A 12194-nucleotide genomic window follows, 5' to 3' on the forward strand; every position below is an offset into this window, starting at 1 on the left:
TTTTTGTTAAATGGAGCTGAACTGAATAACCGTTCATTACAGCCAAGGGATGTAGAATGTTACTGTATCTCTAAATACACATTGTGTTAAACATTGTTAATAACCATTTCACTTCCTTTATGACTATAGTGTGCACATCTTCTGATGGTTGGTTGGAAACATGGCAAGAAGTTCACTGTACTCAAATGGCCTCCAGGGTTTGGGGGCAAAAGGGGGTCCAACCTAGTACTACAGGGAGTGCAGAATTATTAGGCAAGTTGTATTTTTGAGGAATAATTTTATTATTGAACAACAACCATGTTCTCAATGAACCCAAAAAACTCATTAATATCAAAGCTGAATGTTTTTGGAAGTAGTTTTTAGTTTGTTTTTAGTTTTAGCTATTTTAGGGGGATATCTGTGTGTGCAGGTGACTATTACTGTGCATAATTATTAGGCAACTTAACAAAAAACAAATATATACCCATTTCAATTATTTATTTTTACCAGTGAAACCAATATAACATCTCCACATTCACAAATATACATTTCTGACATTCAAAAACAAAACAAAAACAAATCAGCGACCAATATAGCCACCTTTCTTTGCAAGGACACTCAAAAGCCTGCCATCCATGGATTCTGTCAGTGTTTTGATCTGTTCACCATCAACATTGCGTGCAGCAGCAACCACAGCCTCCCAGACACTGTTCAGAGAGGTGTACTGTTTTCCCTCCTTGTAAATCTCACATTTGATGATGGACCACAGGTTCTCAATGGGGTTCAGATCAGGTGAACAAGGAGGCCATGTCATTAGTTTTTCTTCTTTTATACCCTTTCTTGCCAGCCACGCTGTGGAGTACTTGGACGCGTGTGATGGAGCATTGTCCTGCATGAAAATCATGTTTTACTTGAAGGATGCAGACTTCTTCCTGTACCACCGCTTGAAGAAGGTGTCTTCCAGAAACTGGCAGTAGGACTGGGAGTTGAGCTTGACTCCATCCTCAACCCGAAAAGGCCCCACAAGCTCATCTTTGATGATACCAGCCCAAACCAGTACTCCACCTCCACCTTGCTGGCGTCTGCGTCGGACTGGAGCTCTCTGCCCTTTACCAATCCAGCCACGGGCCCATCCATCTGGCCCATCAAGACTCACTCTCATTTCATCAGTCCATAAAACCTTAGAAAAACCAGTCTTGAGATATTTCTTGGCCCAGTCTTGACGTTACAGCTTGTGTGTCTTGTTCAGTGGTGGTCGTCTTTCAGCCTTTCTTACCTTGGCCATGTCTCTGAGTATTGCACACCTTGTGCTTTTGGGCACTCCAGTGATGTTGCAGCTCTGAAATATGGCCAAACTGGTGGCAAGTGGCATCTTGGCAGCTGCACGCTTGACTTTTCTCAGTTAATGGGCAGTTATTTTGCACCTTGGTTTTTCCACACGCTTCTTGCGACCCTGTTGACTATTTTGAATGAAACGCTTGATTGTTCGATGATCACGCTTCAGAAGCTTTGCAATTTTGAGACTGCTGCATCCCTCTGCAAGATATCTCACTATTTTTGACGTTTCTGAGCCTGTCAAGTCCTTCTTTTGACCCATTTTGCCAAAGGAAAGGAAGTTGCCTAATAATTATGCACACCTGATATAGGGTGTTGATGTCATTAGACCACACCCCTTCTCATTACAGAGATGCACATCACCTAATATGCTTAATTGGTAGTAGGCTTTCGAGCCTATACAGCTTGGAGTAAGACAACATGCATGAAGAGGATGATGTGGACAAAATACTCATTTGCCTAATAATTCTGCACTCCCTGTAGTAAGGGGTACCTAGTAAAGTGTTTGGTGACTATATGTACTAAGTGCATTCAACTAAGTGCTGTAGTTGAATGGGAGCCTCTAAAGTGTGTACGCTATCATTTGCCCTGTAACACCTGGGATAATGAATGTATGGAAAATTAACCAAACTGAAATGACACATAAACCCCATCTTCCCCTTGGTTGGCAGCTCTGTTTGTAAGCCAAAGTGAACAGATATTAGACTCAATAGAAAGGAACTCCAAGCACAGTCAAAATGCTGTTCTTAACATTATTCACACAGGCGAAAGGCAGAAGATAATGATATTCTAGCTAACTGGTATGGGTCTCTGCTTCAAACCCCACATATCATTTTAGATGTAGCAGCACGATTTGTGCTGGTAAAATTAGTCATCTGTGGCTTTTCTTCAGTGTCAGAGGCTGTGAGTAGTGTAATGGATGAGCAGGCGTAGTAACTTGGCAGCAGCTGTGCTACAGTGGAGGTGTAAGGTAGGTGGCCTTGGACAAGGAGTGTAAAGAAAGGCAGGATGACTCACCTAGTGAGGAGCATGCAATACTCCATTGACGAGCAACCCACAGAGCTCCCTCTCCTGTCTCTTCTCCATCTGTGGTGTTTCGTAGGACAGTCAGGGAAAGCAGGAGAGTGATGGGAAACATGCATGTAGGTTAACGTTTCAGAATTCACCTGGGGTAATGGTTTTTCCATAAGCTGCCATTGTTGAGGCTGACCTGGCTTTTAAGACTGAATCAAATCGATGGCTTCTCCGTCCGAGGCTGGGAGGAGCGAGGGAACCTGTCTCTGTCTGCACAGCAACGATAACACTGCTCAATAGGCACTAACCACCTTTCAAATGGAAATGTAGTATCCAGTGAAATTAGACACAGTTATCTGGATGGTACTGAGTAGCTATGGGGCTGTGAATGGGAGATGGTAGGGCGACTGTTGAGGGTGTGTCACGCTTTGACTTTGTTGTCCCAGAGCTTAGTTTGTGCAGAACATTCGAGGTTCACGTTTCATGTCTTTGAGGTTCGATAAACACACCCAAAAACACGCAAAAAGAAATTGTGTTTCATATCAAAGGCATGTACGATTGGATGCAAGCTTGCAAGTGCAGAGGGTGACTCACCACCCAAAACCATGGGGGTGTGTGGTACAGACAGTATGCTAAGTTACAGTACACACTCATCACAGTGCCAGTTCGTTCTTCCTGCGTCTCCCCCTCTCTCTCTCTCTCTCCCTCACTCGCCATGTCTTTGCTTCCCACCTCTCTCTATCACTCATTAGCTTGCTTGCAAACACACATGCGCATCCAGACAAATTCAGACTAAGGGGGTGGATTCACAAATTGCTGACATAGAAAGTGAGTGCTGTGATCAGGTTCAGTGCTGGCTCAATCCTGTAAAACCCCCAGGGAAAGGTTTAAAATAAATCACTCATAGATTCTGCCTGCCCTGAAGATTAAAGTGGGGGAAGAGTGTGTTTGTGTCTCTGTGTGATCATTCGAAATAAGACAGTTTGTCTGCATTTGTGTCTCTTTTGTTTCTGTGAATTTACGCCATGTGCATGTAGTCTGCGTCTTCGTGAGAGTTACTGACTGTAAAGGTGATGAAAAGAGCCACTGGGTGGGTGTGCTAAATGGCTGCATGAGAGTGTTGGCATGTGTAACTGCTCCAATTGGCTTGCCGGAGTTGTCCTCGGGGAAATAAGGGCACCGGCACAAGCGAGATAGCCTGCCACTGATACAGAGTTATGTGTCTTTCCCATATTTGCAGGTTTTTCTTGTGCATTAAGACTGATGCCTGGAGATGCAACAAATGTGCAGAATGTGCAGATACAGGATGCAGTCATTTACATTTTGTATGCGTGCATGTTCATGCATCTCATATCTAGCTAGACCCATAGAAGTTTTATCTATGAGCCTGGAAATGTCTTTGTTTACATGAACAATATGTCTGAGCATATGTAGACGTACTGTCTGTGTCCAAAGGCTACGTGTGTACAGTGGGTTTAGTCAGGTCTTCCAAGAGGTCCATATGGCGTTAGGGGCAATAAATGGACTCTAGGGGGAACAATCGGCAGCTGTTTGCAGAGTCACCCTGAACCATGACCTTTACCCTCCAGTGTGTAAGGGCGTGTGGTTAAGTGGCTCTCTGCTCATTATAAAGTATAGAGTGCTCTGGATTTGAACCCACCCAGACCACCTCATTTGCATATTACACCCTTTCTAACGACACAGCTGAAGATGCTGCACTGTCGTCCGCTGTTTTTGTCATCCGGGGTTTTTGTAGCCATGTTGCATGCCCTATAATTAATCCTATACAGTGTGCATCATCAGACCAAATCCCATTTATAGCTTTACTGTTAGTAAGTGCTGTTATTTAATAGATTATCGATACTGGTCAGTGTGTTAAGTGTTGATCAGCCTAAAGGAAACTAACTGGAAACTTTGTGATGAAATCAGATTCAGAATACTTTATTAATCCCAAAGGAAATGATATGACTTCAAAATTTAAGGAGTCAACTCTGTCAAATATACTGTCAATACAAGGTCAGATACTTTCAGGTAGGAAATGTTTTCTCACTTAATGTGGTTCATTGGTGGAAAAAGAACTAAAGTGCCATGAATCAGTCATCAAATAACTCAATGACATAAAAACATTCAGTCGTGACAAAATCATTCTTTCCTATTTAAGGATCGGTTGACTTGTACAGCGTGTGTGCACATAACTTGTAGGTTGTGACCTTTCAGAAAGGTCGCTTAAAACGTGACGTGAACACATTGTGTGAGATCAATAATTGTATAGGGTCTGCCTGGGTTTCCAGGCTAACTCTATCAGCATAGATGATACCTGGTGCACTGCCAAACATTTCTGGGATTTGCAGTCAGGAATTTCTACTCTGCTGTTGCAGGATTGTGGACATCCATCCATCCATCCATCCATTTTCATCCGCTTTGTCCGGGGCCGGGTCGCGGGGGCAGCAGCCTAAGCAAAGAGGCCCAGACCTCCCTCTCCCCAGCCACCTCCTCCAGCTTATCCGGGGGAATACCAAGGCGTTCCCAGGCCAGCCGAGAGATATAATCTCTCCAGCGTGTCCTGGGTCTGCCCCGGGGCCTCCTCCCGGTGGGACATGCCTGGAACACCTCACCCAGGAGGCGCCCAGGGGGCATCCTTGTCAGATGCCCGAACCACCTCAGCTGGCTCCTTTCGATGTGGAGCAGCAGCTGCTCTACTCTGAGCCCCTCCCGGATGGCCGAACTTCTCACCCTATCTCTAAGGGAGAGGCCAGCCACCCTTCGGAGGAAGCTCATTTCTGCCGCTTGTATCCGCGATCTCGTTCTTTCGGTCACTACCCACAGCTCGTGGCCATAGGTGAGGGTAGGGACGTAGATCGACCGGTAAATTGAGAGCTTCGCTTTTACACTCAGCTCTCTCTTCACCACGACGGACCGGTGCAGCGTCCGCATTACTGCAGCTGCAGCCCCAATCCGTCTGTCGATCTCCGGCTCCCTTCTCCCATCACTCGCGAACAAGACCCCGAGATACTTGAACTCCTCCACTTGGGGCAGGAACTCATCCCCGACTGCCAAGACTGGATTGTGGACATAATTATAGTATTCTGACAGTAACTGTTTAGATAAGATGACGTACCAAACAGAAGTCTCAGACGTCGGTAACGAACAGTTCAGACCGGATACATGTAATGTTACACCCATGCTTGTAATGATTAATTGCATGTTAATATGGAAACATGAGCAGCAGTGCCAACATAACAGAATACAGTGCATATCACAATTATACCAATACCAAACAGTGCAACAACGCAATTAATCGCCCCTTGGCATAGTCATAAGTCATCAGAGAAGCCGTCCTTCGGTTTTCTGCATGATACTGAGGTTTCACTGCGTTGGGCGGAACAGACACCCCCTTTTTAGCTCCAGTTTAGCTTTGGTTCAGCTGAACCTGTGCTTGTTTTGACAGAGCAATCAGGTCTAGTTTGGCATGCAGCTGCGCTTTTAACTCCTCTGGGTTCGAGATTAGCTGGAGCCACTCTAGACCACGGCTAAGCACATCAGATGCTAAGCGACAGAGTAATTGTCCCATTAAGTTTAAACTGGAAAAGATTAGGTGCACTGTTAATAAAAGGCTGAAATGTTATGCTTTATTTCATGAGTACAGCTGCTGAGCAAGAGTACGCGAGGTGGATAAAAAAAAAAGAAAAAAAAAAGCCTCTTGTGCTGAAAAGGTTGAGCGCCACGGTAGCTGAGTTTCAGTTTTGCTGGTAATTCAAAAAATCTTTTTTTCTTTGTAACTGTTGATTGAGCTGTAGAGGATTGGAAGGTGCGCGGTTGGCTTAGAGAGAAGATAAGGGAACTAATTCCTTGCCTCTTCTCTTTCTGCTCTTTGATCCTCACCTCCCGCTTCATATCTCTTTGATTGCCATGTTTATGACAGCTCCTTTTCCTTTTCTCCTCTTGCCTCTTTCCTCTCCTGCTGTGTGGTGTGGCATGTCAGCAGTTCATCTTCTGTTGGAGGTCTTCGCACACACGCGCGCACGCTCCGAATCGAGCATAGACAAGCGCGAGTGGAACACACACTCAAAGGAAGACACACCCGCCTCCATCCTAACTGAGGTAAAGTGAGTGCACCAGCATCCGTGATGAATAATTGAGTTATCTGGCTCTGCGCAGAAATAGCAATCTCCCCACATAAGTGTGAAAACATCACTTGCCACCGGAAACCTGGGAACTGGTGCTGCCATGTGGGTCTACACGTGTATGCGTGTGGGCTTCTGACTGTATTAGCTTATGTGGGACCTTTGTCATTTTTTGTGTTTTAATCTGTGAATATTTTAGAGAGGGAGTCACGGTCTCAACATGCCTTTCATTACATGCTGAGGTGGTGACGTTTGCGTATCTGAGCTACAAAATGAAAACGTATCAAATATTGTGACGTTGAAATGAGAGCATGCCTCCTTCAGCGTGATGCTCCGATCACTCAGGCCTGTGTGATTTGAAGAAGAACTAAAATGTGGAATCTTTTTGAGTCCATCTCCAGTCGTAAGAGCAGCATTTTGATCACACACCCTGCCCATGTAGCTCAAACCTTAAAAATATAATATTTTGCTAGAAAAATTTAAAGAGATGCACAAACATAAATGGAAATGGAATATATAACCAAAAAAACAGGCTTTGTACACTTCTAACAAGCTTTAAAGTCAAGTAACCACTTTTATTCTTCAATACAGCCTAACTCTCTTTCAAGCTTTCTTGCTATTTCTTTAAGTAGATTTCAGGAATAGTTGTCCAGGTTTCTTGAAGGACATCCGAAACTCTTCTTTGTATTGTCGAAATGATCTCACACTGCTTCAGTAATGTTGATGTCTGGGAGACCGGCACATGAATGATCCACTGGCATGGCTGTTGCTCAGGTGGTGGTGGTTCAGGTGGTTTGATCCTTTGCTGCTCCAGTCTCCATACCGAATATCCTTGGGCAGCATACTAACCCCAAGATGCTCTCTGATGCATCGGAGTGTGAATTTGTGTGAACATTAGATAGAAATACCTTAAACATAGAAAAAAGCACTTGTGTGAATAATGGGTGAGAATGGGCAAACGAGGCCTGTTGTATAATGTATTTTGAGTGATCAAGTAAAGTAGAAAAGCGCTATAAAGGAACCAGTTTATTTACCTTTAAAAAAAAAAAAAAATCCAGTTATGGTATGGGATCATAATCACGCTGAAAAATTAAGCCGTTACCAATAAGATGCTCAGATCAAAATCGATACTACTAATGATCCTTTGTATTCAGTTATTATATATATATATATATATATATATATATATATATATATATATTACAGTTTTCCAATAGTACTGCAACATGACATATTTTTCCATAAACTGTCGTTGCTAAATATAGGACACGACCTGTTTCTGTAGTTTGATTGTGGTAACAGCAGCTCTGGAGATTATCGTAGTTGTTTAAATAATCATAACTAGTGTTTTGTGCGGAGCTTAAGCATTCCATCTGTCTCAGAGAGGACTGACCTGATGTAAATCAGCTACAACGCCTGGCATATATTCTCCCAGCGAGCACCTCCCAGGAGCCCTCTGAAGCAGTCGAAACGGTGACATGACAAAGCTGAGGGAGCAGAATCACAGCAAAGTGACAAATAAGGCCAAATCTGACAGGCGAATCCTCTGAGCAGCTCCACATTTTGACAGATCCTTCAGCGGAGAAGCACAAGCCAACGCCCTCCACGGGAGCGCGATTGGTTAATGCTGTTTCATAACACTACGGTGGAAATGATCACGTATGTGGCAGATCACCAATCAGATATGGTACATATACTGTACTGTGTGCTGTACAGTATAAAAGTGAGGTTATATAATAAGGAGGAAACCTTTGAAGAGTAAGTGTTAGTGCTGCAGTAACACAGGCTTGGGGGTGGACTCAACCAGCTGTTGGGTCTAAACACCCGATGTTCCGTTATGGGGAGACAGCAGCAGATTAAACAGCAATCCCGCTGATCCAGCCCCACACAGTTAGCCCGCCACTCCCCCTCCCCCTCATACACGCCCACATTCATCACGGCGAGGAGGTGCTACTGTGAGTGACCATTTTATCTTCTGCTGGGCTGTAATCTGTTCTGTTCATGTGGCAGTGTTTTGCCATAATAGGTAACAAACCTGAAAAGAGGGCGAGGGTGAGATAGGGTTAAATCTGGGGCAGGCTGTCCCAGGATGGATAGCTTCCACAGCTGTCAGCGTGATGGGGTTTACTGGGAGGGAGTGCAGGGATGACATTATCAAGACACTCAAGGTAGTAAGAGATGATGATGGAGCATGCTGTGAAAAAAATGGTGAGTTTCTGGTGTCATCATGCCGTTAAGCAAGTGTTTGCATATGTTTGACAGCACGCTTGCACTGACATTTACACTGCTGCGTGTGTGAAACTGGGATTTAGCGATAGTGTGCAGTTTGGTTTCAGGCAAAAAGAAGTGAGCCTCATGCCCCTGCTCTTTGCTTCCTATGTGTTTTCTAAGGGGTTAAGAGTCTTTAGTGTGGAAATCGTCATTAATCTGCTCTGTGCAGACGAGTCAAACAGAGCTGGGAATATTAAAACATGTAGGGAGAAGTCTCCCTGGATCATTCGAAATCCTGTTTGGATGTTTCACTACATTGCAGCTGAGAGATTGAGCCATTCCCAATCCCGCTTTACTGCATCTGTCTCACCCATTCTTTGTTCTGGTGTTTTCCTCTCCCTCTTCTCTCTCTTTCTCTGTCTTTCTTTTTTTCTGACATTCTTGCGGCGACTTCTTTTTCTCTAGTCTGCCTGTCTCTCTTTCTCTCTCTTTCTCTCTCTCGCGCTTCTCGTCTTTTTGCTGCCAGCTGGGGAATTGGGAGGGTTCCTCCAAATTGGCACACAGATGAATAATGCATCTAAAGCAAAAGCAGAGAGCTGGTGTTGGATATATCTGTCTGTCAGACTCTTTCTCTGTATTACAGTTATGTACGGAGTTCTGCTGATACTTCAGAAGAGAAAAAGAGACGTTTGACGCACTCTACCCTTCTTCCCATTTACTTTCCCGTCTGTTATTAACTCTTTTATTCTCGGGAAACGTGAGCATGTATGGTCGCAGAACACTGCGGATAACATGCAAGTCGGATGGTGATACATAGTGTGAAAGATTCTTGAATTTTGGAGCTTTTCTTTTTAGTAACAACGCACATACATAATGCATACATAGTAGTTTGATTTCATTTGATTCTCTGTCACTGTATGCATGAGTTTCTCTGCATGTGTGTGTGTGTGCGTTTCTTGCTATTCCCAAACTGCAGTGTTAAAAAGCAAACTGCACTCGTGAGCATAAGCTCACAGTAGAACCATCATTAAAGTAATGAGCAGGAAGTTAGCACTGAAGTCAACCATAAACAGAGAGTTAGAGAGGGAGAGGGGAAAACAGGGAGTGAGGGAGAGAAAGCGAGAGAGATCCCCAATCCCATAAGGACAAATCTTAAATCCTGAGTGTTGCTTCTGACTCATTCTGGTTAATTAAGTCGAGTCAAGTGAGAGGAAAATGGGGTCTTGCCTTCCCTGAGTCTGTAGGATCAGCACTATACTGTATTTGCAGCTTATGTAGTCTCTCACTGGAACTGTCCTCTGTGCACTCACAAAGCAGGAACGGAACAAATTGTATTGAGTCTATTCCTCCTATTTTTATTAGCTTGACCTGCACAGCCTCTTTATACTCAGAAGATTTCACACACACTTCCTGTCAGCTCTGAAATTTACATATACATCAAGAGAAAATGCTCCCATTCAGCATTAGCTTTCAGGCAGTAGATACGCTAATGGTTTCATTTCTCACACTTTATTATTCAACTCCCACCAATTCATGGTAAATGTTATTTGCTCTGCACATCCTGCATTCTGCAGTTAAAATAAACACGTATCCCACCCCCTCCGAAACTCAGAGAAACAAAGAAATCTGTTGAGCAACCTCTGGGATTTTCTTTGTTGTGTTATGGTGGAAAGATTTCGCCATGCGACAAAGGATGAGGCAAACAAGTGAAATGTCAAAACCCTGTGTAACTCTAAAAATAAAACAACACAAGGGCTGCCGTTCGAGGACATCATAGGCGCTCGATCGGGTGTGGAACAGATAAAACAAACAGTTCTTTATACCCAACAGCAACCGGGGTAGAGCTGCCAACTGTCCTCTGGTGAGAATAGCAGAGAGCGGATTTTAGAAATGTTTACCTGTTTAACATTTTAAACCAAGTGCCCTTAAGATTTATAATGGCAGACAAACAACAAGGGCCTTTAATCAGCACAGCGTATCCAAAATGCACCATAATGTGCAAAATATCATTTATTTACATTTGAATTACATAATACGCTTTGTGACGATGTAATACAAATGCTGTGTGATGCAATAAAATCATAGTTAGTCCCATCACAGCCTTAAGGCTAAAGGATAAGCCTGACATTATTCTGTAGTTTCTGTACTCAAAGCAAATCCTATAAGAAGACTAAATCTAACAAAACATTAGTCCGTCCCTCTTCTGACGAATCTTTTAAAAGGCAGTTCTAGATTAGCTATTTCCTATCATGTTCTGAGTAATGTTAGTTCTGCAGGTTTTATCAAACGCTACACAAACAGCATTAATTGGCACGTTTGTCAAGCTGAGAAAATAAACTACACTGTTGATTTTGGACAAGTATGCAGGGCTGTGGCATGGACAAATATGCGAGTTTAGTTCTTGGATGGTGTTAGTAAGTCTGTTAGTAATGTGATGGGTTTTGATCCATGTAATTGGTTAAAAAACATAAATGCAGAGTATCAGTAGATGTAGTAGACAAAATGTAAATATAATGTAATGTGAAAAATATGAAAATCTTTTATTTTTATTCATTTATTTATGTTATTTAACCCCGTGTTTGCGTGGGTTCCCTCCGGGTACTCCGGCTTCCTCCCACCGTCCAAAGACATGCAGCTTCTGGGAATAGGTTAATTGGATAATCCAAATTGCCACTAAGTGTGAATGTGTGAGTGAATGTGAGTGTGACTGGTTGTCTGTCCCTGTGTGTTAGCCCTGCGACAGACTGGCGACCTGTCCAGGGTGTACCCCGCCTCTCGCCCTATGACAGCTGGGATAGGCTCCAGCGCCCCCCGCGACCCTGAAAAGGATAAGCGGAAGCCAATGGATGGATGGATGGATGTTATTTAACCTTCATTTAATAAGGGTAATAGTAATTATACAGATCAAAAATCTCAAATTAGCATGTCTTGTCCAAGATGGAAAGCAGCTCAATTAATTTCACTTCAATGTTATTTGATTTATATAGTGGCAAATTGCAGCAGCAGCAGTTTCAAGTCAAGGACTTTATATTAAAAGGTAGTCACCCTACAACAATAAAGAGAAAACCCCCACAATCAAATGACCCCCTTTGAGCAAGCACTTGGCAAGAGCAGGAAGGAAAAAGTCCCTTTTAACTGTAAGAAACCTCTAGCAGAACCAGGCTCAGGGATGGGCAGCAGTCTGTTTAGTTACCATGGATTACACAATAATGCGCACACAGCAAAACATAAAAAAGACTGTATGTATGCAAAAGATGGACAGTGACATGTAAAAACATACAATATTATAAACTTTAAAGCTACAGAAACACAACTGAATTGTCACACAGTCGTCACAGGTGCACAGGTGAAGTGTTAACATAATACTAAATCGGTTGATTTTTGCACCTGATTCCAAGCAAATTTGAATATGCTCTTTCCTAATTCAGTAAATGCTTTGTAGATACATAAAAGGAACAACGCCTGGGAGCGAAGGCAGTGACTACCAGTAGTTTTATGACGGATGTAGGTCTGTAAATAAAAAATGGATAG

At 43.3% G+C, this 12194-nt stretch overlaps 1 protein-coding gene across 5 annotated transcripts in view; it reads left to right on the plus strand.

Annotated features, from left to right (window-relative positions):
• Window positions 1-12194, plus strand: part of LOC309697968 (uncharacterized protein) — a 49238-nt gene that overhangs the window by 15390 nt on the left and 21654 nt on the right. The window contains exon 1 of one of the 5 annotated variants that reach the window (XM_082520233.1): window positions 6309-6429. The exons of 3 other annotated variants lie outside the window; for them this stretch is intronic. The gene's annotated coding sequence lies outside the window, so the exon portion shown is untranslated. Of the gene's footprint in view, window positions 1-6308; window positions 6430-8477; window positions 8661-12194 lie in introns of those variants that run through there. One more of the 5 variants, XM_082520232.1, reaches the window with a different exon arrangement.

This window comes from Aulonocara stuartgranti (genome assembly GCF_965226115.1).
Source record: "Aulonocara stuartgranti genome assembly, chromosome: 20".
Classification (NCBI taxonomy): Eukaryota; Metazoa; Chordata; class Actinopteri; order Cichliformes; family Cichlidae; genus Aulonocara; species Aulonocara stuartgranti.